This window comes from Hyperolius riggenbachi, chromosome 8 (genome assembly GCF_040937935.1).
Source record: "Hyperolius riggenbachi isolate aHypRig1 chromosome 8, aHypRig1.pri, whole genome shotgun sequence".
NCBI lineage: Eukaryota > Metazoa > Chordata > Amphibia > Anura > Hyperoliidae > Hyperolius > Hyperolius riggenbachi.
The window spans coordinates 132,698,983-132,725,602 of NC_090653.1; the positions used below are offsets into that span (position 1 = coordinate 132,698,983).

At 46.0% G+C, this 26,620-nt stretch overlaps 1 protein-coding gene across 3 annotated transcripts in view; it reads left to right on the top strand.

Annotated features, from left to right (window-relative positions):
• Positions 1-23,292: 23,292 nt before the first annotated feature.
• The window catches only part of DCX (doublecortin), a 208,016-nt gene continuing 204,688 nt past the window's right edge, over positions 23,293-26,620 (top strand). The window contains exon 1 of one of the 3 annotated variants that reach the window (XM_068249602.1): positions 23,293-23,366. The gene's annotated coding sequence lies outside the window, so the exon portion shown is untranslated. Of the gene's footprint in view, positions 23,367-23,619; positions 23,707-25,381; positions 25,699-26,620 lie in introns of those variants that run through there. The other 2 variants (XM_068249603.1, XM_068249601.1) reach the window with 2 other exon arrangements.

Genomic DNA, 26,620 nt, shown 5'->3' on the forward strand with positions numbered 1-26,620 from the left:
CTACCTAACCTATCCTGGGGGCACCTACCTAATCTAACCTACGCTGGGGGCAGCTACCTAATCTAACCTACACTGGGGGGCAGCTACCTAATCTAACCTACACTGGGGGGCAGCTACCTAATCTAACCTACACTGGGGGGCAGCTACCTATCTAACCTTCACTGGGGGGCAGCTACCTATCTAACCTACACTGGGGGGCAGCTACCTATATAACCTACACTGGGGGCAGCTACCTATCTAACCTACACTGGGGGGCAGCTACCTATCTAACCTACACTGGGGGGCAGCTACCTATCTAATCTATACTGGGGGGGCAGCTACCTAATCTAACCTACGCTGGGGGGGCACCTACCTAATCTAACCTACGCTGGGGGGGCAGCTACCTATCTAACCTACACTGGGGGCAGCTACCTAATCTAACCTACACTGGGGGGCAGCTACCTAATCTAACCTATACTGGGGGGCAGCTACCTATCTAACCTATACTGGGGGCACTTATTTAACCTGTATTGGGGGGACCTACCTAGCTAGCCTATGCAGGTGGCCACTATACTGGCTACCTATATTGCAGGCACCTACCTAAATAACCTATACTGGGGGCACCTACCTATCTAACCTATGCTGGGGGCAACTATTCTGGCTACCTATATTAGAGGCACCCACCTAGCTAACCTGTACTGGGGCACCTACCTATCTAACTTATACCGGGGGCGCCTGCCTATCTAACCTATACTGGGGGCAACTATACTGGCTACCTATACTGGAGGCACCTACCTGGCTAACCTATAGCGGGGGCAACTATACTGGCTCACCTATGCCTGGCTACCTATACTGGGGTACCTATTCTTGGCTACCTATACTGGGGGGACCTATACTAAGTGCAACTAGACCTGGCTAACCTATACTGCGGGTACCCATACCTTGCTCGGGGGGGGGCGCAATTTTTACACCCTCGCCCTGGGTGCATTTTAGCCTAGAAACTGCACTGGTGGGAAGAAATCTACAGTATATCCAGGAGGGAAAGTTTTCCTGTACCTGAGTGAGCAGAGAGGGCCAATTGTGGAGGACAGTTTGGTTTCCTTGCAACATCTCCCAAACCCAGAAAGAGTAGGCCAGATAGTGGGATGCATTTTTACATTAGTGTAGAGAGGTGTTGATCTATCTAAATCAGAGTTCCAGGGTAGCCAAGAAATGTCCCAGTTAAAGAATTGTTTTTCCAATTTCACCCAATCCTTATTAGTTTCATTACAGTGCCAGTCAATTATGCTATTGAGTAGGGTCGCTTGATAATAGCGCCAAAAGTCTGGGAGACCTACTCCACCACTGTCTTTGGGGTAGGTAAATTTTTCCCACTTAAGACGGGGAGGTTTATTTCCCCATATAAATGTAGAGATGAGGCTCTGAAGGGAGAGAAACCACATTTTGGAGATATAGATTGGTAGTAGTCTAGCAAGTAATCTGCCAGGTTTATTCCCTTCTTCATAGAGCGTCTTTTCCCCCATCAAAAACATGTATTGGGCTCTGTAATATAGCAATTTTAGCAAGTGTTCTCTTTCTTTTTTCAGTTCCTCAAGATCAGTGGGGAGCATGGTCTTTTGTGTTTATTTTCTAAGTTTTTGATGTTATCAATCTGGAGGTTGATCCCATCCTCCCTCTCTTTTTTAAGTCTAGCCCCGATTTCTACCAACACCCCTCTTACAACTGGTTTGTGGGCTTCCCATACCATCATGGGATTACTATCCACTGTTTTACTTTCTTCAAAGTAATTTAAGATGGTGTTTTTGATCTTAGATATCCTAGCTTTATCGGAGAGCAAATTTGGGTTCAACCTCCAGTCATTGGGTAGAGGTGGTGGATCCACATCTCAATCTAGTGTGTACTGGGGTATGATCAGATATCGTCTGTGTTCCAATCTCTGAGTCCACAAGTCTCTCTACGTCTCTTTGCATAGTCATAATATAGTCAATCCTAGTGTATTTTGGTGCAGGCTTGAGTAGTAGGTGTAATCTTTCCCTGAGGGGTTTAACATTCTCCACGAATCTATTAGTTGAAGGGATTGTAGGCATATTTTAATTTTCTTAAGTGTCTGGAAAGGTAAGGCGGAAGTACCATTCGAAGAATCTAAGGCTGGTTCTAATGGAACATTAACATCTCTTCCTAAAATCAATCGACCTTCCATGAATCCCTTAAGCAAGAAAAAAGGTAGAATCCAGGAAACGAGATTGCTGTACATTAGGGGCCTAAATGTTTACAATTTGTGACCAGTTCACCCAGTATTTTCCCTTTTAAGAAGAGGAATCTTCCTTCCTCATCCTTTAGAGTGTCTAAAAGTGCAAAATTGAGCCTTTTATGCAATGGTATTGTTACCCCCGTAGTTTTCCCACTAGAGTTAGTGGAGTGATATATCTGGGCAAATGTTTTCTGTTTAAGATTAAGAGATAGGAACTTATCCCTTAAGAAATGGGTTTCCTGGATTATACCTACATCTGTATGGTGTTTATGCAGTTCCCTTAAAAGTGAGTTCCTCTTTTCTGGGACATTTAGTCCTTTAACATTGTAGGACGTTATTTTAAGGATCATATCCGACCTGGACACTGGCATCCTTCTAACTCTCTCAGTAAACAGCCACTGATCAGTGCTATCAATAGATTTCAAAATAGGAAAGTGTCAAACTTAGACACTAACAAAAAACAGATATCCCGGGCTTCCTACTAAAGACTAGGAATGCCGTCAAAAGAATGGGATGAGTGTTACGGAGAACAAATAGAATATCTAATTAGAGTGTATATCTGAAGATAACACTACACAGTAACTGTTGGTTGTAGTAGTTCAGTCCCCTGTTGGGGGGTAACGGGTATCACACAATAAAGATGGAAGTAGAGAAGAGTTCTTGCAGTTTTTTTTTAAATATAGTTAAATCCAAATAAACTACAGATAGAACTAGCAACTAAAAATATACACGCTAAGAGTTAAAGGGTATTAACCAAAAATCAAAAGCCCAAAACCAAAAAACTCCTCTTCCACCTCTGGGCTCCTCCAGGGGGAGGAGAGAAAGCGTCCAATGTGCTCTCTAAAATAGAATGTAGTACTTGTCCCCACCTAATTTCCAGAGAGCTTAAAGGGAGGCTCTTTTTCTTATCCCTTCTATAATGTAGTCTCATGTTCGAAAAGTCAAAAGATTATTATAATTATAACCATCAATCAGGTAGCATCATGAGTGGATCCCCCCCCCCCCCCCCTTCCCCTCCTTGTTCCCTAAGGAAACAATCTTCCAATCTCCAGGGTTCAAATAGTGTAAGTATTCTATGTTATATAAGTGAACGATCTGGGAGGTTACCAATACAAATTGGTGTGACTAAGAGGAGCTATGGATTTTAAAGTGAGAGTTGTTCAGACTAACTAAGCCTCCCATGATGAGGCATTCTGTGATCAGGAAAATGCAAAAATGTATTTATAAATTATTTATCTTCTCTTGACTCCCAAAGAGGGGAGAAGAGAGAGAGGCAGATAATCTATAATCAGTTTAGCAAACCACATAGCTTCTCATAGAGTAAAGATTAAAGTGGTTATACACATCATCCTATAGGGGAAGGAATAGCAGTTATGTTAGCATAGGAGTCCTGAAATAACATTTCAATGTAAAAAATATATGAACAATGCAGGATAGGTGCATGAATCATCACCTGGTAAATAGCATAAAGTAACACATATATCTACAGTCTCAGTTGGATCTTATAACATCTGAGCAGGTGTAAATCAAGACCTTATGTCAGGGGTCGAGTCGGGTGTGAACGCAGGTGGACGACGTCCATCTGCTTTTTTCAGAGAGTGGACGCCGTCCACCCTGACATGTGTGGAGAAGAGCAGCGCAGTGGAAGGAGAGCTGTGGACAGCGTGGGGAAGGGCGGACGTCTCTCCCCCCCACCTTCCCTCACCTTGAGGCTCTCCATCCCTCGCTCTCCCCTGCAGAACTAAAATGTGCGGTGGCTGGCAGCGGGCGGGACTTACCTATTACTCAATCCAAGCGCCGGGTAAGATCTACGTGCCACTGCTCTGGTCTAGACTAGACCAGACTAGCGGCAGTGGAGTTCTCCCTCTCGTGCCGGAACGAGGAAAAGGTAAGTCCCGCCCACTGCCAGCCACCCGCACATTTAGTTCTGGAGGGGAGAGCGAGGGATGGAGAGCCCTAAGGTGAGGGAAGGGGGGGAGACGTCCGCCCTTCCCCACACTGCCCACCACTCTCCTTCCAATGTGCTGCTCCCCTCCTGCTGGGGGGACACCTGACTACCTATTCTGGGGACATATACCCCTGACTACATATACTGGGACATATACCCCTGACTACATATACTGGGGACATATACCTCTGCCTACATATACCCCTGGCCACATATACTGGGCACATATACCCCTGGCTACATATACTGGGCACATATATCACTGCCTACATATACTGGGCACATATACCCCTGCTAACATATACTGGGCACATATACCCCTGCCTACATATACTGGGCACATATACCTCTCGCTACATATACTAGGCAACTATACCTCTGGCTACATATTCTGGGAATTACTTTACTCATGGCTACTTATACTGGGGACACCTACAGACCTGGCTACCTATGCTGGGGGTACCTATTTTGGGGGAACTGCTGTCAGATTATCTGCATTTTTGTGGAACCGCTGTTAACAGACTAAGTGTATTTTGGGGAACAGCTGCCAGATTACGTGTATGTTAGGGGGACGGCTGCTGCCAGATTACGTGTATTTTGGGGAACTGCTGCCAGATTGTGTATGTTTGGGGGACCACTGCTGCCAGATTACATGTATTTTGGGTGTTACGTGTATTTTGGATAATCCGCTGCCAGGTTTCACGTATTTTGGGGAACTGCTTCCAGATTATGTGTACAGTATGATGGGGAACTGCTGCTGCCACATTGTCTATTTTGGGGGAACCACTGCCATATTATCTGTATTTTGGAGGAACTTCTACCAGATTATGTGTCTTTTTGGTGAAATGCTGTCAGATTACATCTATTTTGGGGGGATACACTACGGCAGAGCTCAAACTTCCCCGGCAGAAGTTTTAAATCACTGCTAAGGTCATGTATATTTGGCCCCACCCATGACCACGCCCATGTTATGCTTGACCATGCCCATTTTTGGCACGCCGTGCTACGCACGGCGCAGGGTTTTTTAGGGTGACCTCTTTTCCCAGTACTAAACCCCTGCCTTAAGCCATAAACCATCAGGAGCAAAGAACAGAAAAGAAAAAAAAATTATGATCGGACATCTATTGCAAAGTTAGTCACCCATGTCTTCTGAAGAAGCATCCCTGCTTCTTCGTCTGGGGATCGACCTCTGTGCCTAGGGGTATCTGCTCTAAGGAGATTGTCCTTACGTTCAGGCACATTTCTTCTATGGTGTGCAGGAATCTTGGGCCATGGGCCATTAACTGGAGTAAAAGCTCCGGCGAAGTACATACGATCAACAATTTCTGGTAGACTGAAGTCACCATAAAATTCTGGTAGATCAAAATGGGACATTTTAAGAGTATCATAAAAGCGTTGTAGATCCTCCGGGTATTGTAGAATTGCACTAGTGCTGTCCCGAGTTGCGAGGAGACCGCACGGGAACCGCCACTTGTATGTGATCCCCAATCTGCGTAGTTCTGTCAGGAGAGGTTTAAGTGAGCGCCTATTTTTCAGCGTGATTAAAGAAAGATCCTGGAATAATTTGACTTCTGTGTCATTGAACATAATAGCCTCTTGGTCTCTTGCTTTATGCATAATTTCCTCTTTAAGGGAAAAGTTTGTGACGCAGCAAATAATGTCCCTTGGAGCCTCTGAGCTGGCACCCCGTGGCCTAAGAGCTTGGTGCGCTCTGTCCATTTCAATTGGGGAGTCTTTGGGGCAATCTAGCAGGCTATTAAAGTTGGAAAGTAAGGCAGAGTTTATATCAGTATTTTGGACCGATTCGGGAACCCCTTTTACCCGACTGTTGTTCAGCCTTCCTCTATTGTCGAGGTCTTCTAGGTGTCTAGTGACCTCGATTAAGTGGAGGGGTCCCTGCATGGTTCCGGGTTTGTTTCCTTTAGCAGCCATAAGAAAATGAGCAGTTATCATGTGGTGGAAGAGGATTTTCGGTCGGAGCTCTTTTCTCAAGCAGCCATCTTCATCACGCGGTAACCACGCCCCCCAAGAGACGTCATATTTGTAATAACAACAGCAAATGTGATAAAGACAGAAAAATCTGAAGCTGAAAAACAATTGCTAAATACACTAAGTTAATTACAATTAAATGTGTAAAGCAGCTGAGTACTCACCGTTCAATGGGTCCAGCGATGTCCCCTTGACGAAAAACGTTCAGCGACGCCTCTACCTGCTCGCGATGATATGACAGGTGTGAAAGGGAAGTCAAGCGATTGCGATAGAGTCATCGGGGATCTTAAAGATCTGGTCTGCCGTCACTGTCATTATCGGTGAGCTGCGCTAAATGTCATTCACATGATCATGCGCTTGTACCCATTTCACAAGATCTTGAAAACGACTGCTCCTCACTCAAAAAATTGCCGGTCATAAGAAAAATTGTAGAGCTGCCAGGGACTAGGTGCCTGCAGCAGCATCCTTCTCCTCCAGTCACAGACAGCGCTTGACCCGCATGGTGGCTGACTACATGGGGTCCTTCAGCGGGCTTGACAGTGTGGCCCCTGTTGATCCCATGGAGTATTGGGTCAAGCACCTGCGATCTGGAGCGAGCTTGCGCAGTACGCCCTGGAAGTGCTCTCCTGCCCCCCTTCCAGCGTACTGTCAGAGCGTTACTTCAGTGCAGCCGGTGGAGTCGTCACTGAGAAGCGATCTCGTCTGTCTCACAAGTCTGTGGACAGACTGACGTTTCTCAAAATGAACCAGGCTTGGGTGGAAGGCGAATTCCTGGCCCCTGTTGTCGGCGAGAGGGGGACATGAAGTGGCGCACACACACATTACACCTGCTGCTGCTGTATTTCTTCCTGCTTTCTGTGTGTCTCCACTGCCAGGGAACACATTACAAGGTGCTGCTGCCCATGCGCCACCAGCTATTACGCTCAAAAATAGCTGCCTGCATTAATTTGAAAATTAAGGGCCTACTATGTCTCGCTGCCTGCCCTCCTGCCTGCTGCCAAATGCCAGTCTGCCACACACTTATCCTCCTCACGCTGCCTGCTGTTATATTTCCTCCTGCTGTCTGTGTGTTTCCACTGCCAGGGAACTCATTACAAGGTGCTGCTGCCCATGCGCCACCAGCTATTACGCTCAACAATAGCTGCATTATTTTGTAAAAAAAAAATTGTAATTAATTTAGAGGTGTCTGGGTTGAAAACTGTGCTGTCCCAATTGTGTATTGGACACAATGTGGGCTTCACGACCGCTGTCTGGAACCTCATGCTGTGTATTTACGGCCCTGGAACCACCGCTAGGACCCAGGGCCTATTATGTCTCGCTGCCTGCCCTCCTGCCTGCTGCCAAATGCCAGTCTGCCACACACTTATCCTCCTCACGCTGCCTGCTGTTATATTTCCTCCTGCTGTCTGTGTCTCCTCTCCACTGCCAGGGAACACATTACAAGGTGCTGCTGCCCATGCGCCACCAGCTATTACGCTCAAAAATAGCTGCCTGCATTAATTTGAAAAAAAAAATATATATATATTTTAGAGGTGTCCGGGTTGAAAACTGTGCTGCTGTCCCAATTGTGTATTGGACACAATGTGGGCTTCACAACCGCTGTCTGGAACCTCATGCTGTGTATTTACGGCCCTGGAACCAACGCTAGGACCCAGGGCCTACTATGTCTCGCTGCCTGCCCTCCTGCCTGCTGCCAAATGCCAGTCTGCCACACACTTATCCTCCTCACGCTGCCTGCTGTTATATTTCCTCCTGCTGTCTGTGTGTTTCCACTGCCAGGGAACACATTACAAGGTGCTGCTGCCCATGCGCCACCAGCTATTACGCTCAACAATAGCTGCATTATTTAAAAAAAAAAAATTGTAATTAATTTAGAGGTGTCCGGGTTGAAAACTGTGCTGTCCCAATTGTGTATTGGACACAATGTGGGCTTCACGACCACTGTCTGGAACCTCATGCTGTGTATTTACGTCCCTGGAACCACCGCTAGGACCCAGGGCCTATTATGTCTCGCTGCCTGCCCTCCTGCCTGCTGCCAAATGCCAGTCTGCCACACACTTATCCTCCTCACACTGCCAGCTGTTATATTTCCTCCTGCTGTCTGTGTCTCCTCTCCACTGCCAGGGAACACATTACAAGGTGCTGCTGCCCATGCGCCACCAGCTATTACGCTCAACAATAGCTGCATTATTTTGAAAAAAAAATTGTAATTAATTTAGAGGTGCCGGGTTGAAAACTGTACTGTCCCAATTGTGTATTGGACACAATGTGGGCTTCACGACCGCTGTCTGGAACCTCATGCTGTGTATTTACGGCCCTGGAACCACCGCTAGGAACCAGGGCCTACTATGTCTCGCTGCCTGCCCTCCTACCTGCTGCCAAATGCCAGTCTGCCACACACACTCATCCTCCTCACGCTGCCTGCTGCTGTATTGCCTCCTGCTGTCTGTGTGTTTCCACTGCCAGGGAACACATTACAAGGTGCTGCTGCCCATGCGCCACCAGCTATTACGCTAAAAAATAGCTGCATCCATTTGAAAAAAAAAATTGTAATTAATTTAGAGGTGTCCGGGTTGAAAACTGTGCTGTCCCAATTGTGTATTGTCATACACCCTTTACCTGCCATACCACATCTAGCAGCCATTAGCATTCAGGTGGGAGGCTTCAGTTGGACGCAAATCGCAAGATTGCGTCGCTAGCAGGACCGCCCCGTGCAGGTATTCCTCCCACAGGGGTCCCTCCCTAACCGCTCACCTGTCTGCCATGTCCTAGAGCTGAAAAAAACGTTTAAAAACACACGATTGGTTCGCACGATGGCCAGGGGCCCCGGACCTCTCTCACTGGCCGGGGCCCCAAGGCCAATGCACGATACCTGGAGGGGAGTGCAGGTGGGCCTGGACCTCTCACACCCAGGCTCTGGACCAATCACATCCAGAAAACCCACCAACACTGCCTCCATACTGAATGCTAAATTCGACACACACAAGCAATAGAACACAGCAATACATGCATGCAGCTACATTTAAGTCGTCAGCAGGTGCTCATCAGCCAATCAGGATGCACTGTCATACACCCTTTACCTGCCATACCACATCTAGCAGCCATTAGCATTCAGGTGGGAGGCTTCAGTTGGACGCAAATCGCAAGATTGCGTCGCTAGCAGGACCGCCCCGTGCAGGCATTCCTCCCACAGGGGTCCCTCCCTAACCGCTCACCTGTCTGCCATGTCCTAGAGCTGAAAAAAAACGTTTAAAAACACACGATTGGTTCGCACGATGGCCAGGGGCCCCGGACCTCTCTCACTGGCCGGGGCCCCAAGGCCAATGCACGATACCTGGAGGGGAGTGCAGGTGGGCCTGGACCCCTCACACCCAGGCTCTGGACCTCTCACATCCAGAAAACCCACCAACACTGCCTCCATACTGAATGCTAAATTCGACACACACAAGCAATAGAACACAGCAATACATGCATGCAGCTACATTTAAGTCGTCAGCAGGTGCTCGTCAGCCAATCAGGATGCACTGTCATACACCCTTTACCTGCCATACCACATCTAGCAGCCATTAGCATTCAGGTGGGAGGCTTCAGTTGGATGCAAATCGCAAGATTGCGTCGCTAGCAGGACCGCCCCGTGCAGGCATTCCTCCCACAGGGGTCCCTCCCTAACCGCTCACCTGTCTGCCATGTCCTAGAGCTGAAAAAAAAACGTTTAAAAACACACGATTGGTTCGCACGATGGCCAGGGGCCCCGGACCTCTCTCACTGGCCGGGGCCCCAAGGCCAATGCACGATACCTGGAGGGGAGTGCAGGTGGGCCTGGACCTCTCACACCCAGGCTCTGGACCACTCACATCCAGAAAACCCACCAACACTGCCTCCATACTGAATGCTAAATTCGACACACACAAGCAATAGAACACAGCAATACATGCATGCAGCTACATTTAAGTCGTCAGCAGGTGCTAGTCAGCCAATCAGGATGCACTGTCATACACCCTTTACCTGCCATACCACATCTAGCAGCCATTAGCATTCAGGTGGGAGGCTTCAGGCTCTGGACCAGAGCCTGGGTGTGAGAGGTCCAGGCCCACCTGCACTCCCCTCCAGGTATCGTGCATTGGCCTTGAGGCCCCGGCCAGTGAGAGAGGTCCGGGGCCCCTGGCCATCGTGCGAACCAATCGTGTGTTTTTAAACGTTTTTTTTCAGCTCTAGGACATGGCAGACAGGTGAGCGGTTAGGGAGGGACCCCTGTGGGAGGAATGCCTGCACGGGGCGGTCCTGCTAGCGACGCAATCTTGCGATTTGCGTCCAACTGAAGCCTCCCACCTGAATGCTAATGGCTGCTAGATGTGGTATGGCAGGTAAAGGGTGTATGACAGTGCATCCTGATTGGCTGACGAGCACCTGCTGACGACTTAAATGTAGCTGCATGCATGTATTGCTGTGTTCTATTGCTTGTGTGTGTCGAATTTAGCATTCAGTATGGAGGCAGTGTTGGTGGGTTTTCTGGATGTGAGAGGTCCAGAGCCTGGGTGTGAGAGGTCCAGGCCCACCTGCACTCCCCTCCAGGTATCGTGCATTGGCCTTGGGGCCCCGGCCAGTGATAGAGGTCCGGGGCCCCTGGCCATCGTGCGAACCAATCGTGTGTTTTTAAACCAATTGTGTATTGGACACAATGTGGGCTTCACGACCGCTGTCTGGAACCTCATGCTGTGTATTTACGGCCCTGGAACCACCACTAGGAACCAGGGCCTACTATGTCTCGCTGCCTGCCCTCCTGCCTGCTGCCAGTCTGCCACACACTTATTCTCCTCACGCTGCCTGCTGTTATATTTCCTCCTGCTGTCTGTGTGTTTCCACTGCCAGGGAACACATTACAAGGTGCTGCTGCCCATGCGCCACCAGCTATTACGCTCAACAATAGCTGCATTAATTTGAAAAAAAAATTTGTAATTATTTTAGAGGTGTCCGGGTTGAAAACTGTGCTGTCCCAATTGTGTATTGGACACAATGTGGGCTTCACGACCGCTGTCTGGAACCTCATGCTGTGTATTTACGGCCCTGGAACCACCACTAGGAACCAGGGCCTACTATGTCTCGCTGCCTGCCCTCCTGCCTGCTGCCAAATGCCAGTCTGCCACACACACTCATCCTCCTCACGCTGCCTGCTGCTGTATTGCCTCCTGCTGTCTGTGTGTTTCCACTGCCAGGGAACACATTACAAGGTGCTGCTGCCCATGCGCCACCAGCTATTACGCTCAACAATAGCTGCATTAATTTGAAAAAAAAAATTGTAATTAATTTAGAGGTGTCCGGGTTCAAAACTGTGTTGTCCCAATTGTGTATTGGACACAATGTGGGCTTCACGACCGCTGTCTGGAACCTCATGCTGTGTATTTACAGCCCTGGTACCACCCGCTAGGAACCAGGGCCTATTATGTCAGTCACATCACACTGCCTGACACACACTCCTCCTCCTCCTCCTGTAGCTGCATTGAGCTTCTGCTGTCTGTGTGCTGCTACCACTGCCAGGGAGAACAGAAAAAGAACTATTTTTTGCTGCTACCTGCCCACCCACTCTCCTACCGAGTACCGACCGACTATTACAACACACACACTACAAATAGCTGCAAGCCTGCAACTACTTCCTCCTCCTGCTGATGTCTGTGTTTTACCACCGCCAGGGTACACAGAAAAAGGCGCTGTGGCTTGCAATGTGCCACTACCTACCTATTATGCCATCAACACAAATATAACTATGGTGTTATTAAAATAACATATTTCCCCAAATGAAGTAAAAAAAATATTACAAAAGAAAGGAAAACCAAGACACATAATATAATGATAGAGAAGAAGAGGAAGAAGAAGAATAAGATGATGAAGAAGAAGATATAGAAGAAGAAGATATAGAAGAAGAAGATATAGAAGAAGAAGATATAGAAGAAGATGAGGAAGATGAAGAAGATATAGAAGAAGAAGAAATAGAAGAAGATAAAGAAGAAGATATAGAAGAAGAAGATATAGAAGAAGATGAAGAAGATATAGAAGAAGAAGATATAGAAGAAGAAGATATAGAAGAATAATATATAGAAGAAGAAGATATAGAAGAAGAAGAAGAAGATATAGAAGAAGAAGAAGATGTAGAAGAAGAAGAAGAACATATAGAAGAAGAAGATATAAGAGAAGAAGAAGAGGAAGAAGAAGAAGATATAGAAGAAGAAAAAGATATAGAAGAAGAAAAAGATAATTAAAGAAGATATAGAAGAAGAAGAAAAAGAAGAAGATATAGAAGAAGAAGATGAAGACGACGTAAATGAAGACTGTTACAACAACCATTTTGGACACACCTTCTCATGCAAACACTTTTCATGAAGTTAATTTACTATTTTTGATACCTTTTTTATAACTACTACATCACCACATAATCACTTGATGTTTTTCTTCACAAAAAAGGTGGTTTCATGCATCATTGACCTCCAATACAAGTTTTACAAGCTATTTAAGGCCAGCTCGAATATTTTACTCGAATACAGACTCGGATAGTGACGTTGGATATTTGAGGTCGAATCGGATATTCGATTAAATCGGATATTGAACTTCGAGTGAATTCGGATAGTTTACTATCCGAATTCGACCAAACTCGAATAGGATAATGAGGTATCCGAGCAACACTGCATACAACCAAGTATAGTAACACACACACACACACACACACACACACACACACACACACACACACACACACACACACACACACACACACACACACACACACACACACACACACACACACACACACTTATGTTTTCCCTGTGCCACCTCTTTCCACATAGTGTATAACCTCCTCACAGATCTACCACATCCAGACAAACAAATCACAACAATATAGAGGAGGCAGACTGCTTGCGTTAAATCTTTTATGCAGGGGAAGCTTCTAACTCTGAATGTCCTGGAAAGGGGAAGAGACTGTAACACACATTACTTTATTGAACAAAATGAAACTTGTAGTGGTTGGGTTCCTTTTTAAAGCACCACCATAGTGAAAACGTTTTGCTACTCTTTAATCATTTATGAAATAACATTTTGCTACTCTGTAATCATTATAGTGAAAACATTTTGCTACTCTGTAATCACTTATATAATTGCAACAGAATAACATCTTTAGCATACAAAATGTCATACAAATCACGTTTAAGTATCTCACATTTTCTCCTCTGACAAAAGGGATTGATGGTACTAGGGACTGTTTAAGGGTCCACAGGGGCGCAGGGCAAACTTAAGTTGGAGGCCCCTTACCCCCCCCCCCCCCCCCCGTATATAGGTAGGCGAAGTCCCGCCTAGTATAGGCAGGCAGAGTCCCCCCTCAGTATAAGTAGGCAGAGTTCCCTCCTCCCGTATAGGTTGGCAGAGTCCCCCTCAGCATAGGTAGGCAGAGTCCCTCCAGTATAGGTAGACAGAGTCCCCACCAGTATTTGTAGGCAGAGTCCCCCCAGTAAAGGCAGGTAGAGTCCCCTCCAGTATAGGTAGGGAAAGGCCCACCCCAGTATAGGTAGGCATTTGCCCACCGCAGTATAGTTAGGCAGAGTCTCCTTCTGACATCGGTAGAAAGAGCCCTCCCCTGGAATAGGTTGTCAAAATCCCCCACCACTCACTTCTCCAGACTCCCGGAATCTTCAGTGTCTTCTCTTCAGTACCACCTAGTGGCCGGAGTTAATTACTGCAGCTGGCGTCTTAAATTATGTGACTCACCAGCATGTACTAACGAGTCACATGGTGAGAGATGGTGGCTGCCGCAATGGAGACCAGCTTGGAGCGGCAATGAGGAGAAGAAGCTGAGTCTATCCGGGAACCTGGTGAGGTGAGTTTTCTGATCAGCTCGCCAACCAGGGGCATATGTGGGTAACATAGCGCCTATGGCAAACACTGAAACTGCGCCCCCCCCTTACCCCATCAAACCACCTTGTCCCATAATAACAGCTTATTTTCTTGCAATGATACAAGTCTCCCCAGTATAGGTTGCTAGAGTTAACCCCCAAGTAAAAATAACAAGAGGTAGCATCCTAGTATAGGCAGCCAGAGGTAGTTCACTCCTGTATAAGTAAGCCCATGTTTACATTGCCCTCCCAGTATGTATATGTAGTTAGAGATGTCTCCCCAATATAAGTAGCCTTCTTTAGCATAAGTGGTAAGAGGTATCCCCCAGTATAAGTAGTCCCTCAGTATAGGTAACGAGGTTCCCCTCAGTATAAGTAACCCCCTCAGTATAGATTTGGCAGGTGCCCCGCAGTATAAGTAGACCCTCCCAGTATAGGTAGTGAGAGATGTCCTCCAGTATAAGAGCAGGTACAAATGCCTGAGAGGCATCCTTCAGTATGGTGCTGAAGCATGAGGGAGGAGAAGGCGGCCATGGCGCCCATGGTGCTGGGGCGCCAAAGGCACAAGCCATGCCTGCACCCCTCTAGATACGCCTCTGTCGCCAACTCTGCAATTGCCGGGGAAGGGGTAACACTCAAGCCTCTACCTCAGCTCAGCCCTGGCAGTTATATCATGTGCCGGGGCCCCCAGGGGCAGTGAAGGGAGATCACTTGGTGGAGTCTGGTGGCACAGGACCCCTGCAGTGGTCTGGAGCCCTCGGGCAAATTGCCCACTTTGCCTGTATGGCAGGGCCGGCCCCTAGATGATATTCAAAAGATCACCTGTCACACACCTTCTAGGCCTAAGTCTAGGCCTCCGTGCCGGTGCTTGCCTCCTGCAGGTACACCACTCCTGCCTCAACGTAGACCAAACAGGACAAACGGAGACAGCACACAAAAGGCTTCAGTCAAATAGCTGTATTGGATAGCATGCAGAGGCACACATACGACATGTTTCGGGCGGAGCCCTTCCTCAGGTGTGCCACACCTATCATCAGTAACACCTAAATACCCACCCAACAGGAAGTCATGTGACTAACAAAATCACATGACCTTAAAGTGCAATTACAGTAGAATAACATAATACAATATCCTTCTGGGGAACTACACAACCAAGTGTCTACCCCAGCTAACTGAGGAATAGATCACCCAGATACTGTCATAATAAATATGAACATATTACTTATAAGCAAAATCACATTCTTGCATTTTATCTGATACCGATACCAATCTTGCAAAAAGTCCTGTTTCAGATTCGCTACGCGGACAGTTTCACCCTAAGAGAGAAAGACATCACAGAAAACATCTTAGGCTCAAGTTTTCATTTAAACCATTGGGGCTTACACAATTGAATTTCCTTATCCATTTAGCTTCGCATTGAAGCAACATTTTCTTCCTATTACCACCTCTCGCTAGTATTGGTACATCTTCTATCACAAACCATCTGAGTTGACTTGCTCTATGGCGAGTTTGCAAAAAATGTCGCGAGACTGATGTATCATATTCTTTCTTACCTAGTGCCAGGTTCGTGATATCTCTCTTATGCTCTTGTATTCTTTCTTTTACCTGTCTTTCAGTTTTACCAATGTACACATACCCACAGGGGCACCTAAGCCCGTACACCACATACGTGCTCAAGCAAGTAAACCTGCCCCTAATGGGCATGCTAACACCAGTCGAGGGATGAGAAATGTTGCTACCCTTTATAATTGCACCACAACAGTTGCAATTAAGGCAAGGAAATGTACCTTTCTTTGTACTAAAAGCGACACCTCTTTTGTGGATAGCAATATCGGACCTGCATACCCAATCCTTTATTGTTTTGCCCCTGCGATATGCAAACACAGGGGGATCAACAAATAACTTACCAAACTGCCTATCTTGTTTTAGTACGGGCCACAATTTCCTTATCACAGATCGGATCTGTTCTGACATATACCCATAATTGCACACAAATGGTAATCGATTTGACTCTCGTTTAACCTTTGGAGCCAACAGCTCCTTCCTAGTAAGGGATCTCACTTCCCCACTCACCCTTTGAAGAGCATGCCTATCATAGCCCTTATCCACCATTTTCTGGATCAGACCTTCAGCTGCTTCATCATAATCCGCAATCTCCGACGATATCCGACGAGCCCTTAAAAATTGGCCTTTAGGGATGCCTTTTTTAACCGTAGCGGCATGAAAACTATCAGTGCGCAATAGATTATTACGCTCCGTAGGTTTCTGGTACAAACTTGTACTCAATCTGCCATTTTTGTTGCTAATTGTTACATCCAGGTAATGGATGCAGCTAATCGACCATTCGGCCGTAAATTTAATGGTAGGGTGCGCCAAATTCGCCTCCTCCACCATTTTCTCAAAAAGCTCTACCGGGCCATCCCATAATAACAAAATATCGTCGACAAAATGAAAAAAAACGAAAAATATGTTTTCCATAGATTTCATGATTGATAAACATACTCTTCTCAAGGTTTGTGAGGAACAAGTTAGCAAAAGAAGGGGCTGCTGGTGAACCCATACTCGTGCCTTGGCACTGGACGTAAAAGCTCTCAAGAAATCGAAAATAATTGGAACGCAAAATAAGTTCCAATGCATCCATAATAAAGAAAATCTTGGAGTTTGGAAGTGTAGTCTCTAATAATTTCTCCTCGATTCGTTGCATGCCCTCCTCATGCGGAATCGAGGTAAATAGACTCTGTACGTCCAGTGTGCAAAGCAAAAGGCCCTCAGGGATGGTGTCCAATTCCTCTAGTTTACACAGCAGATCTTTCGTATCCAACAAACACGTATCTATATTCTTCACCAAATCCTGCAAAAAGAAATCAACATATTTTGCCAAGGGGTAAAGAACTGACCCCAGACCGGACACGATCGGCCTACCTGGCGGCGTGTCCAAGCATTTGTGTATCTTAGGTAAAAGATACAGGATAGGTGTTTGTGGATTGTCTACTGTCAGGAATGCAGCTGTTTGTTCATCCAAAATACCATCTTCAACACCCTGCTGAATCAAAATATCAACCTTCTTTTTGATCTCAACTGTGGGGTCATGATCACATAATCTGTAGTGACCCTCCAAACTCAATTGTCGCTGCGCTTCCTGTATATACTGACATCTGTCCTGCACTACAATTGCACCCCCCTTATCAGCCTTGCAAATAATTATTCCATCGTTTTCTTTCAAGCTTTTTAAGGCATCCCTCTCCATAGGAGATAAGTTATTAAACAAAGAGGACTTCTTCTTACGGTCAAAACGTTCCCATAAACTGCGCACCTCATGCAGTACAGCACCCTCAAACAGATCAACAGAGTTATTCACAATGTCAGGTTCCCAATCGCTTTTCCTAAAAAAAGGTCCTCTAGTAATACTGGGTTTATCTGCAAAAGTCATTCGCAACTTGATGGACCGGACAAATCTGTAAAAGTCTACTTCCCAAGTGAAAAGGTCCCCAGAGGCTGTCGGGACAAAGCCCAGACCTTTAGCCAAAACACTCATCTCTGACTTTGTTAGATTATACTGTGAAATGTTTATAACAGGATTGCTTACCCCTTCTAACGATTCCCTCCTCGCTTCGGATAATCGTCTCGAGGTAGGGGTTGTCTGGGGTTCTTGCGTCTTGCTGCAGCCTCTGCCCCGTCGATGCCTCCGGTGTCTGATGCTGTTCCTACCTCCTGAAAATCCAAGGAGGATTCCACACTGGAGCCTTCAGGTAGAGATTCGCCGGACGTACCGGCAGGCGTACCACCTTGCCCCCCTCCTTGTGGGAGACCCTGTCGTGGACGCCGGCGCCGTTTCACAGGTCTCGGTTGGCCAGACGGACCACTTCCGGGTTGCGGCTGACCACTTCCGGGTTGCGGATTCCGCGGATGACGCGGCGGCTTGCCTCTGGGACGGCGTTCTACTGGAACTTGCTGAGGGTCACCCCGGGCTGCGCGTCTCTCTTGTTGCCAGGTATAGACTCTGCCAAGCTTATAATCTTCAATATCCCTCCGGATTTTGTTCTGCTTTACTGCAGCTAGCTCCTTCTTCAGCGCTGCCACCTGTGTATTCTGATCAGCATTAAGGGTAGTATACACCAAGGGTGGGAGGGAAAGCACCAACTCAGCTTGAATCTTCCCCACCTCACTCCGGATCTCCACCAGCTGGACCTGTAGTCTTTCAATTGTAAGGGCCATAACATCTAGGCAGCCCTTATTCAGTATTTCAAAAAATCTGGCTTGAAAGATAGTGTCCTGGACAAGTAGAGTAGAACGCAGTGTGATTCGATAGCCACGAGGGATGCGTTTGGCACGCACATAGTCCACCAAAAAAGACTGATGAGATATATACCTTGCTTCCAATTTTTTAAGGATAAACCAACGGTTTTTCTTATATTCCACCAGGGACTCCTGGTCCTCTTCCAATGGTTCACAGGTCACCTGACTCAGTATCCTCTCGATGTCCTCCTCTCTATAGGCAAACGTAACCGCCAAAGCTTCATCCACGGTACTCACGGTGCCACCTCCTGACATGCTCACGGTGGGACAAGTGTTGGTGGCTGTGTACAATATTCAAAAGATCACCTGTCACACACCTTCTAGGCCTAAGTCTAGGCCTCCGTGCCGGTGCTTGCTTCCTGCAGGTACACCACTCCTGCCTCAACGTAGACCAAACAGGACAAACGGAGACAGCACACAAAAGGCTTCAGTCAAATAGCTGTATTGGATAGCATGCAGAGGCACACATACGACATGTTTCGGGCGGAGCCCTTCCTCAGGTGTGCCACACCTATCATCAGTAACACCTAAATACCCACCCAACAGGAAGTCATGTGATAAACAGATAAACCCAGTATTACTAGAGGACCTTTTTTTAGGAAAAGCGATTGGGAACCTGACATTGTGAATAACTCTGTTGATCTGTTTGAGGGTGCTGTACTGCATGAGGTGCGCCGTTTATGGGAACGTTTTGACCGTAAGAAGAAGTCCTCTTTGTTTAATAACTTATCTCCTATGGAGAGGGATGCCTTAAAAAGCATGAAAGAAAACGATGGAATAATTATTTGCAAGGCTGATAAGGGGGGTGCAATTGTAGTGCAGGACAGATGTCAGTATATACAGGAAGCGCAGCGACAATTGAGTTTGGAGGGTCACTACAGATTATGTGATCGTGACCCCACAGTTGAGATCAAAAAGAAGGTTGATATTTTGATTCAGCAGGGTGTTGAAGATGGTATTTTGGATGAACAAACATCTGCATTCCTGACAGTAGACAATCCACAAACACCTATCCTGTATCTTTTACCTAAGATACACAAATGCTTGGACACGCCGCCAGGTAGGCCGATCGTGTCCGGTCTGGGGTCAGTTCTTTACCCCTTGGCAAAATATGTTGATTTCTTTTTGCAGGATTTGGTGAAGAATATAGATACGTGTTTGTTGGATACGAAAGATCTGCTGTGTAAACTAGAGGAATTGGACACCATCCCTGAGGGCCTTTTGCTTTGCACACTGGACGTACAGAGCCTATTTACCTCAATTCCGCATGAGGAGGGCATGCAACGAATCGAGGAGAAATTATTAGAGACTACACTTTCAAACTCCAAGATTTTCTTTATTATGGATGCATTGGAACTTATTTTGCGTTCCAATTATTTTCGATTTCTTGAGAGCTTTTACGTCCAGTGCCAAGGCACGAGTATGGGTTCACCAGCAGCCCCTTCTTTTGCTAACTTGTTCCTCACAAACCTTGAGAAGAGTATGTTTATCAATCATGAAATCTATGGAAAACATATTTTTCGTTTTTTTCGTTTTGTCGACGATATTTTGTTATTATGGGATGGCCCGGTAGAGCTTTTTGAGAAAATGGTGGAGGAGGCGAATTTGGCGCACCCTACCATTAAATTTACGGCCGAATGGTCGATTAGCTGCATCCATTACCTGGATGTAACAATTAGCAACAAAAATGGCAGATTGAGTACAAGTTTGTACCAGAAACCTACAGAGCGTAATAATCTATTGCGCACTGATAGTTTTCATGCCGCTACGGTTAAAAAAGGCATCCCTAAAGGCCAATTTTTAAGGGCTCGTCGGATATCATCGGAGATTGCGGATTATGATGAAGCAGCTGAAGGTCTGATCCAGAAAATGGTGGATAAGGGCTATGATAGGCATGCTCTTCAAAGGGTGAGTGGGGAAGTGAGATCCCTTACTAGGAAGGAGCTGTTGGCTCCAAAGGTTAGGAGAGTCAAATCGATTACCATTTGTGTGCAATTATGGGTATATGTCAGAACAGATCCGATCTGTGATAAGGAAATTGTGGCCCGTACTAAAACAAGATAGGCAGTTTGGTAAGTTATTTGTTGATCCCCCTGTGTTTGCATATCGCAGGGGCAAAACAATAAAGGATTGGGTATGCAGGTCCGATATTGCTATCCACAAAAGAGGTGTCGCTTTTAGTACAAAGAAAGGTACATTTCCTTGCCTTAATTGCAACTGTTGTGGTGCAATTATAAAGGGTAGCAACATTTCTCATCCCTCGACTGGTGTTAGCATGCCCATTAGGGGCAGGTTTACTTGCTTGAGCACGTATGTGGTGTACGGGCTTAAGTGCCCCTGTGGGTATGTGTACATTGGTAAAACTGAAAGACAGATAAAAGAAAGAATACAAGAGCATAAGAGAGATATCACGAACCTGGCACTAGGTAAGAAAGAATATGATACATCAGTCTCGCGACATTTTTGCAAACTCGCCATAGAGCAAGTCAACTCAGATGGTTTGTGATAGAAGATGTACCAATACTAGCGAGAGGTGGTAATAGGAAGAAAATGTTGCTTCAATGCGAAGCTAAATGGATAAGGAAATTCAATTGTGTAAGCCCCAATGGTTTAAATGAAAACTTGAGCCTAAGATGTTTTCTGTGATGTCTTTCTCTCTTAGGGTGAAACTGTCCGCATAGCGAATCTGAAACAGGACTTTTTGCAAGATTGGTATCGGTATCAGATGAAATGCAAGAATGTGATTTTGCTTATAAGTAATATTTATTATGACAGTATCTGGGTGATCTATTCCTCAGTTAGCTGGGGTAGACACTTGGTTGTGTAGTTCCCCAGAAGGATATTGTATTATGTTATTCTACTGTAATTGCACTTTAAGGTCATGTGATTTTGTTAGTCACATGACTTCCTGTTGGGTGGGTATTTAGGTGTTACTGATGATAGGTGTGGCACACCTGAGGAAGGTCTCCGCCCGAAACATGTCGTATGTGTGCCTCTGCATGCTATCCAATACAGCTATTTGACTGAAGCCTTTTGTGTGCTGTCTCCGTTTGTCCTGTCCGGCCCCTAGATGATACCTGTCTTGATTGTACAGATGGGACCAAATCTCCCAGAATGGAACCTGTATGTAAGTAGGGGACCCTACTTACGTACAGGTTCCGTTCTGGGAGATTGTTTGTAACTTTGATTTGTTTGTAAGTTGAATCTTGTGTTATGCATAGAGAGACATGAATAAGTGATTTACTTTCAGACAACTCTGCATTTGGATGTATACAGTAGCATAAACTATCCTTTTTTGGTTGTTTTCTTTTGTGCTTTTAAAGTGTTTTAAACTACTTATAACAGTTCATACAATACTGTAACATTTAACAACAAATAAATGTAATAAAAAAAACTGTATTGTATATTTTGTACATGAAGACACCTTTGTGTGTATCTCCGAAATGTTGTAATTTGAGTCATTTGTAAGTAGGGGGCTGTATAATCTTACTAGACCTATGTAGTAGAAGGGTAAACTGAGGGATTATATATTGAATGGATATTTAAGGTAGCCCCAAATATTAAATGGATGTGGTAAGATTGTACAATCAAGATTGTATTATCAGTAGGCACCCTAAATAGTTAAGTATCTACCCACAACTCCTTACCGTTCAGTTGTAGCAGTGAAGCAGTGAAATTTTGCTATGCTAGGTACACACCATACAATTTTCTAGGAGATTTACCTGCCAGATCGATTATTTCCAACATGTCTGGTCTGAATTTCGATCTATTATTTTTAATCGATTTTCATAGAACTGAACGAAAATTGATTGAAAAATGGTTAGACAAAGTTCGGAAAATGAAAAAAACGTTCGAAATTTAGATCGGACATGTTGGAAATAATCGATCTGGCAGGTAAATCTGCCAGGCTGATATTTTGATGAAACCCCTCCCACAGTGTGATGTCATGACCATGGTCCTGCTGTCTGTGAACCTTGCATTGCGGGAAATGAAGGCTTTTTCCAAAAGACAAGCAAGCAATTTCTTCCTCTGTGCATAGAACTCTCAGTAACGAACAGGGCCAGATTTAGGCCAAGTCAGGCTAGGCCATGGCCTAGGGCACTACAGTAGCAAAGGCAACAAAGTAGCAGCCTGAACTTATGCAGCATTTGCAATCTTGCAAATGCTGCAATGCAGGGAGATCAGGCTAGTGCCAGACCTTGGTACTTTGCTGCTAGCTGCGTGTGCTGCAGCCACCTTACTCTCTGTACACGTTAGCATTGTGGCCGGCAGCTATGGACTTGGGCAGCATTGGAGACGGAAAGGAAGAGGGAGCTTCTGCACTGTACATGAGCTGAGAAATGAGTGACAATGATTGCTGCTGCGGTGTGAAGGTGAGCTGGCTACCTATACTGAAAAGGGGGTGGGGGAGTGAGAAAAGAAGGGATTAAGGGAGTCATCTGGCTACCTGTACTGGAGGGAAAGGGGGGTGGGGTCATCTGGCTACCTATACTGGAGGGGGAGGGGGGTCATCAGGTTACCTATACTAGAGGGAAGGGGGGAGGGGTCATCTGGCTACCTATACTGAAGGGGGGCGGCTGGTGACAGTGGCCTTGGGAAGTAAAGAGTACAAATCCAGCCCTGGTAAGGAACATTCCGTATAGATCACCTAGCAGAACCAAAGGGGTCACCACCAGTGATACCAGGGAGAGGAATGATTTTACAATTGGCAAGCAATGACTAAACAATCTATAAATCAATATTGTAGAAAAAAATGCAATTTTATTCATTATGCTATTTTCACTACATTTCCTCTTGAAGGATGATTATAATAAAAAAGGTGAACACAACCTGTTCAGTGCTTCCATAAGTGATCAGACAAGGAGTTACAGCACAGCAGTGGGAGTGTCTGATTTTAGGCACTAGGACCTGGGAGTAGACTCGCCCACCCTGGCAGGAATCCCTTGGCTGGGAGCTCAGATAACAAAGGCAGATTGGAATAGCCGTCATTCCAGCAGCATCCTCAGCTTGTACCAGTGGCAGCACGGTGAGTAGCTGCTTTCCAGTAATGCATTTTAATGTGTGCTCTTTGTAATTCCACTTGCTAGTCCGCTACAGAGATGAGAGGACAATCCCATAGAACGCCCGGTGTGCTTGCTGACACTTTGCCATTCATCGAAATACGAATCTATTTTATCAGAGCATCTTATTTGTGTTAGGCGCTGAGAATCACGTATTGCCATACTGATTGCAGCTCCATACACTATAAGCTAATACCAGGGCTGGGCTTCACCGCATCTCAATGGATTGTGGATTCTGTCGCACAGTAAATGGGAATAAGACATTTTAGGAGTGGTGGAGACTAGGTGTCATCTGCTGTGTCACAGGTGACAGACAGGCAGTGCTGCTGCTGTGCTGCAAATCTCATACTGGTTGTTAGGGTAACAGAGGGTTCGATGGATACATGCAAATCAATGGGGATCAGTATCTGTATTCTGATGGTGGTTCATGTGCAATGTGTTTTTTTTTTCTAATATATTAACTATTGATATTGCAATGATGTTAGATCTGTTGTTTCACGTATTATGCAATATACAATACAAATGCATGTATGAACAGGAGTGTGGTGTTTTATGATTTAACAAAGCAGGATAATGGCTCAAGTAAGTAAACCGCAAGGGACTGGTCTACATTAACGTATTAAGGAAAACGTCACACTTATCAAAAATTGTGTTCAAATTTGCGAAAACGCATTCGCTGCACATGCAATTAAAATCAATGGAGATTGGCACTTGTTTAAAAATGGAAAAATTGCATTTGCATTTTCGCATGCATGAAAATAGGATATCTTGCAGTCTTAATTTGCACACCGCATTGACTTTAGCTACTCTGAAAGAAAGCACCTGGAAAACGCAAACGAATGCGAATAAAATCCGCGTGTCATAGGGAAAGGGAATTGGACATGAAAGCAGGTACAGATCCTTTTATCTTGGAGATTTGCATAGATTCAGGCAATGTGGAAGGCATTACACGAGGAGGTGTGGACTGCTTTTGTTAATGCTGCTATATTAGTATTGTAATAGAACATCCCTAGCACAGGACTGCAGGCACTGAATAATGCTGATATGGATATATGCTTCTATATACTATACAACATGCAGAATGTAGAGAAATGGGAGAGGCCAGTTGTCATGGAGCTAACCCCTCGTTGCCCACTCCATGCTCCGTAGGATGCGGATGTGTTCTAGAAATATATTACTATTTTCTCCTGTTCCACCCATCCTCTGCAGCATGCTGCTCTGAATGGATGGAAGAGTCCTCTCTCTAATGAAATTCAGACATGCAGCCCTGGAACAATACACAGGGCTTATTCACAGGCATATGATAAAGGTGATGATTTTCAGAACTGGTGTTTTCATACTGACCTGCTGTTGTGTGGCATTTTCTGGCACAATGAAATCATTTCTTTAAATGTGTCTGGCTTATCCAAAGAGGTATTTTTAGATGCTGTGGGCGTGAGAGTGAACATGTGGGCGACGCTTAGCTTGTCTAGCTACTGATCAATAATCCTTTGTTATTTGGTGACATGTAGTCTGATAGCAGATTTTATTGGGGTAGCATTTTATGGGTCATTTTAGTTTACACATCGTATGGTTAGTTTAACACAGAATACATGTATTTTATGAGGGGGTGTTATTTCTGTACGCTGATGTGTGGGCATGTGCTACTCATATTTGTGTATCTGGCTACATCATTTGGAGCATATTGTTTATAATGCGTGGCAAACAGCTGAATGGGCATAGATTAGACCTTAGGCTTGCCTGCTTGGTTCACACATAAAAAGGTGTCCAGTCCTGTCCTGTCAGTTTTTGACAGTTGGCATCAGTTTTGCATGTGTTTCTATAAATCTGTACATTTCCAGTCCAGTCCTGCCAGTTATTCATCAGTTCTGCTCAGTGGTGGCTGATTACCTACAGGCAAGCAAAGGGGAGGCAGAGCAGAAACACAAGGTGGCCCCTGCATGCCACACCACACCACAGCTACGGCCTGTAAGCCGCATGGAATTAACAACTGTAGAGAACTTTGGGGGCTACCAGAAAAGGCTTGGTGGGCCAGCATCTGGCCCCCTTGCCGGACTCTGGACATGCCTGTCCTAAGTGGAAGTGTGGCAGGGGGCGTGTACCTAGCTAAAATATTGTTTCTCTGAGAGGTGTCCATCTCTCGTTTTTAAAAAGTTGGGAGGTACATCACATTAATGAACCTGTAAGCACAGAAGATGGAAGGGATGGAACTAAGTGAACTCTAAAACGTTGTACATTACTTCAACAGCTTAGGAGTCTTCTTCCACAGCTCATTTTGATGCTCAATTTTTACTGCAAGTGAGTTCTGCTTTAACCTTTTCGGGACCGGCCACCTACCCCCCCTTAAGGACCAGGCATTTTGCGCGGGAAGGGGGTGCGCACGTTTGGGGGGGTCAGGCGGCCGGATCCCGTGTGTGGCTGCCTGGCATTGTGTCCCTCCTTGGTGGCCTGGGCCCCCCCTTCTGCCAGCAGCCTTCACTTACCTTCCAGGCTCCAGCGATGAGCCGCACGGGACCCTCTTCTCCGGCCGGCATCTCCGTTCTGTCTGACGAGCAGTTCCGGGTCGCGGCTTGATGACGTCATCAAGCCGGGACCCGGCGCTGACGTCAGATGAAGCGGAGATGCCGGCCAGAGCGGAGGGGGGCGCCGATCGTCGCTGGAACGGCAGGGAGGTGAGTGGATCCTCTTCTTTCCCCCCCTGCCGCCGCAGCTGTCAAACAGATCACTACGATCCGACGGCGATCGTAGTGATCGTGTGATCAGCAGCCATACGCGATGGCTGCTGATCACTCGGGGGAGATGTCGGCTGTCATATGACAGCTTAATCTCCCCCTCCGGGTGCGCACGATCGCGTCGGGAGCGGAAATTGCGGGCCGGCGTAGATCCTACGCCGCATCAGGCTAGAACAGCCACAAGTGCGGCGTAGGATCTCATGCACATGGTCCCAAAAAGGTTAAAGGGCCACTGTAGTGTTGTTGTTTTTTTTTGTTGTTGTTGTTTTTTCATTTTGATACCCATACATTCATTATGTAATAGTAAGTCCTCAACATACTTTGGCCCATATGGAATTCACTTTTTCTCCTGAGTTTTCTCCTAGGTGATATTTACACAACTTGTCATAAAATACCTTTTGAGCCACCAGCAAGCAAGAAAATAATCAAAATAAATGTGGTAGCACTTTTTCACCAACTTTCGGGCACTTTTTCAATTGTAAAATGCT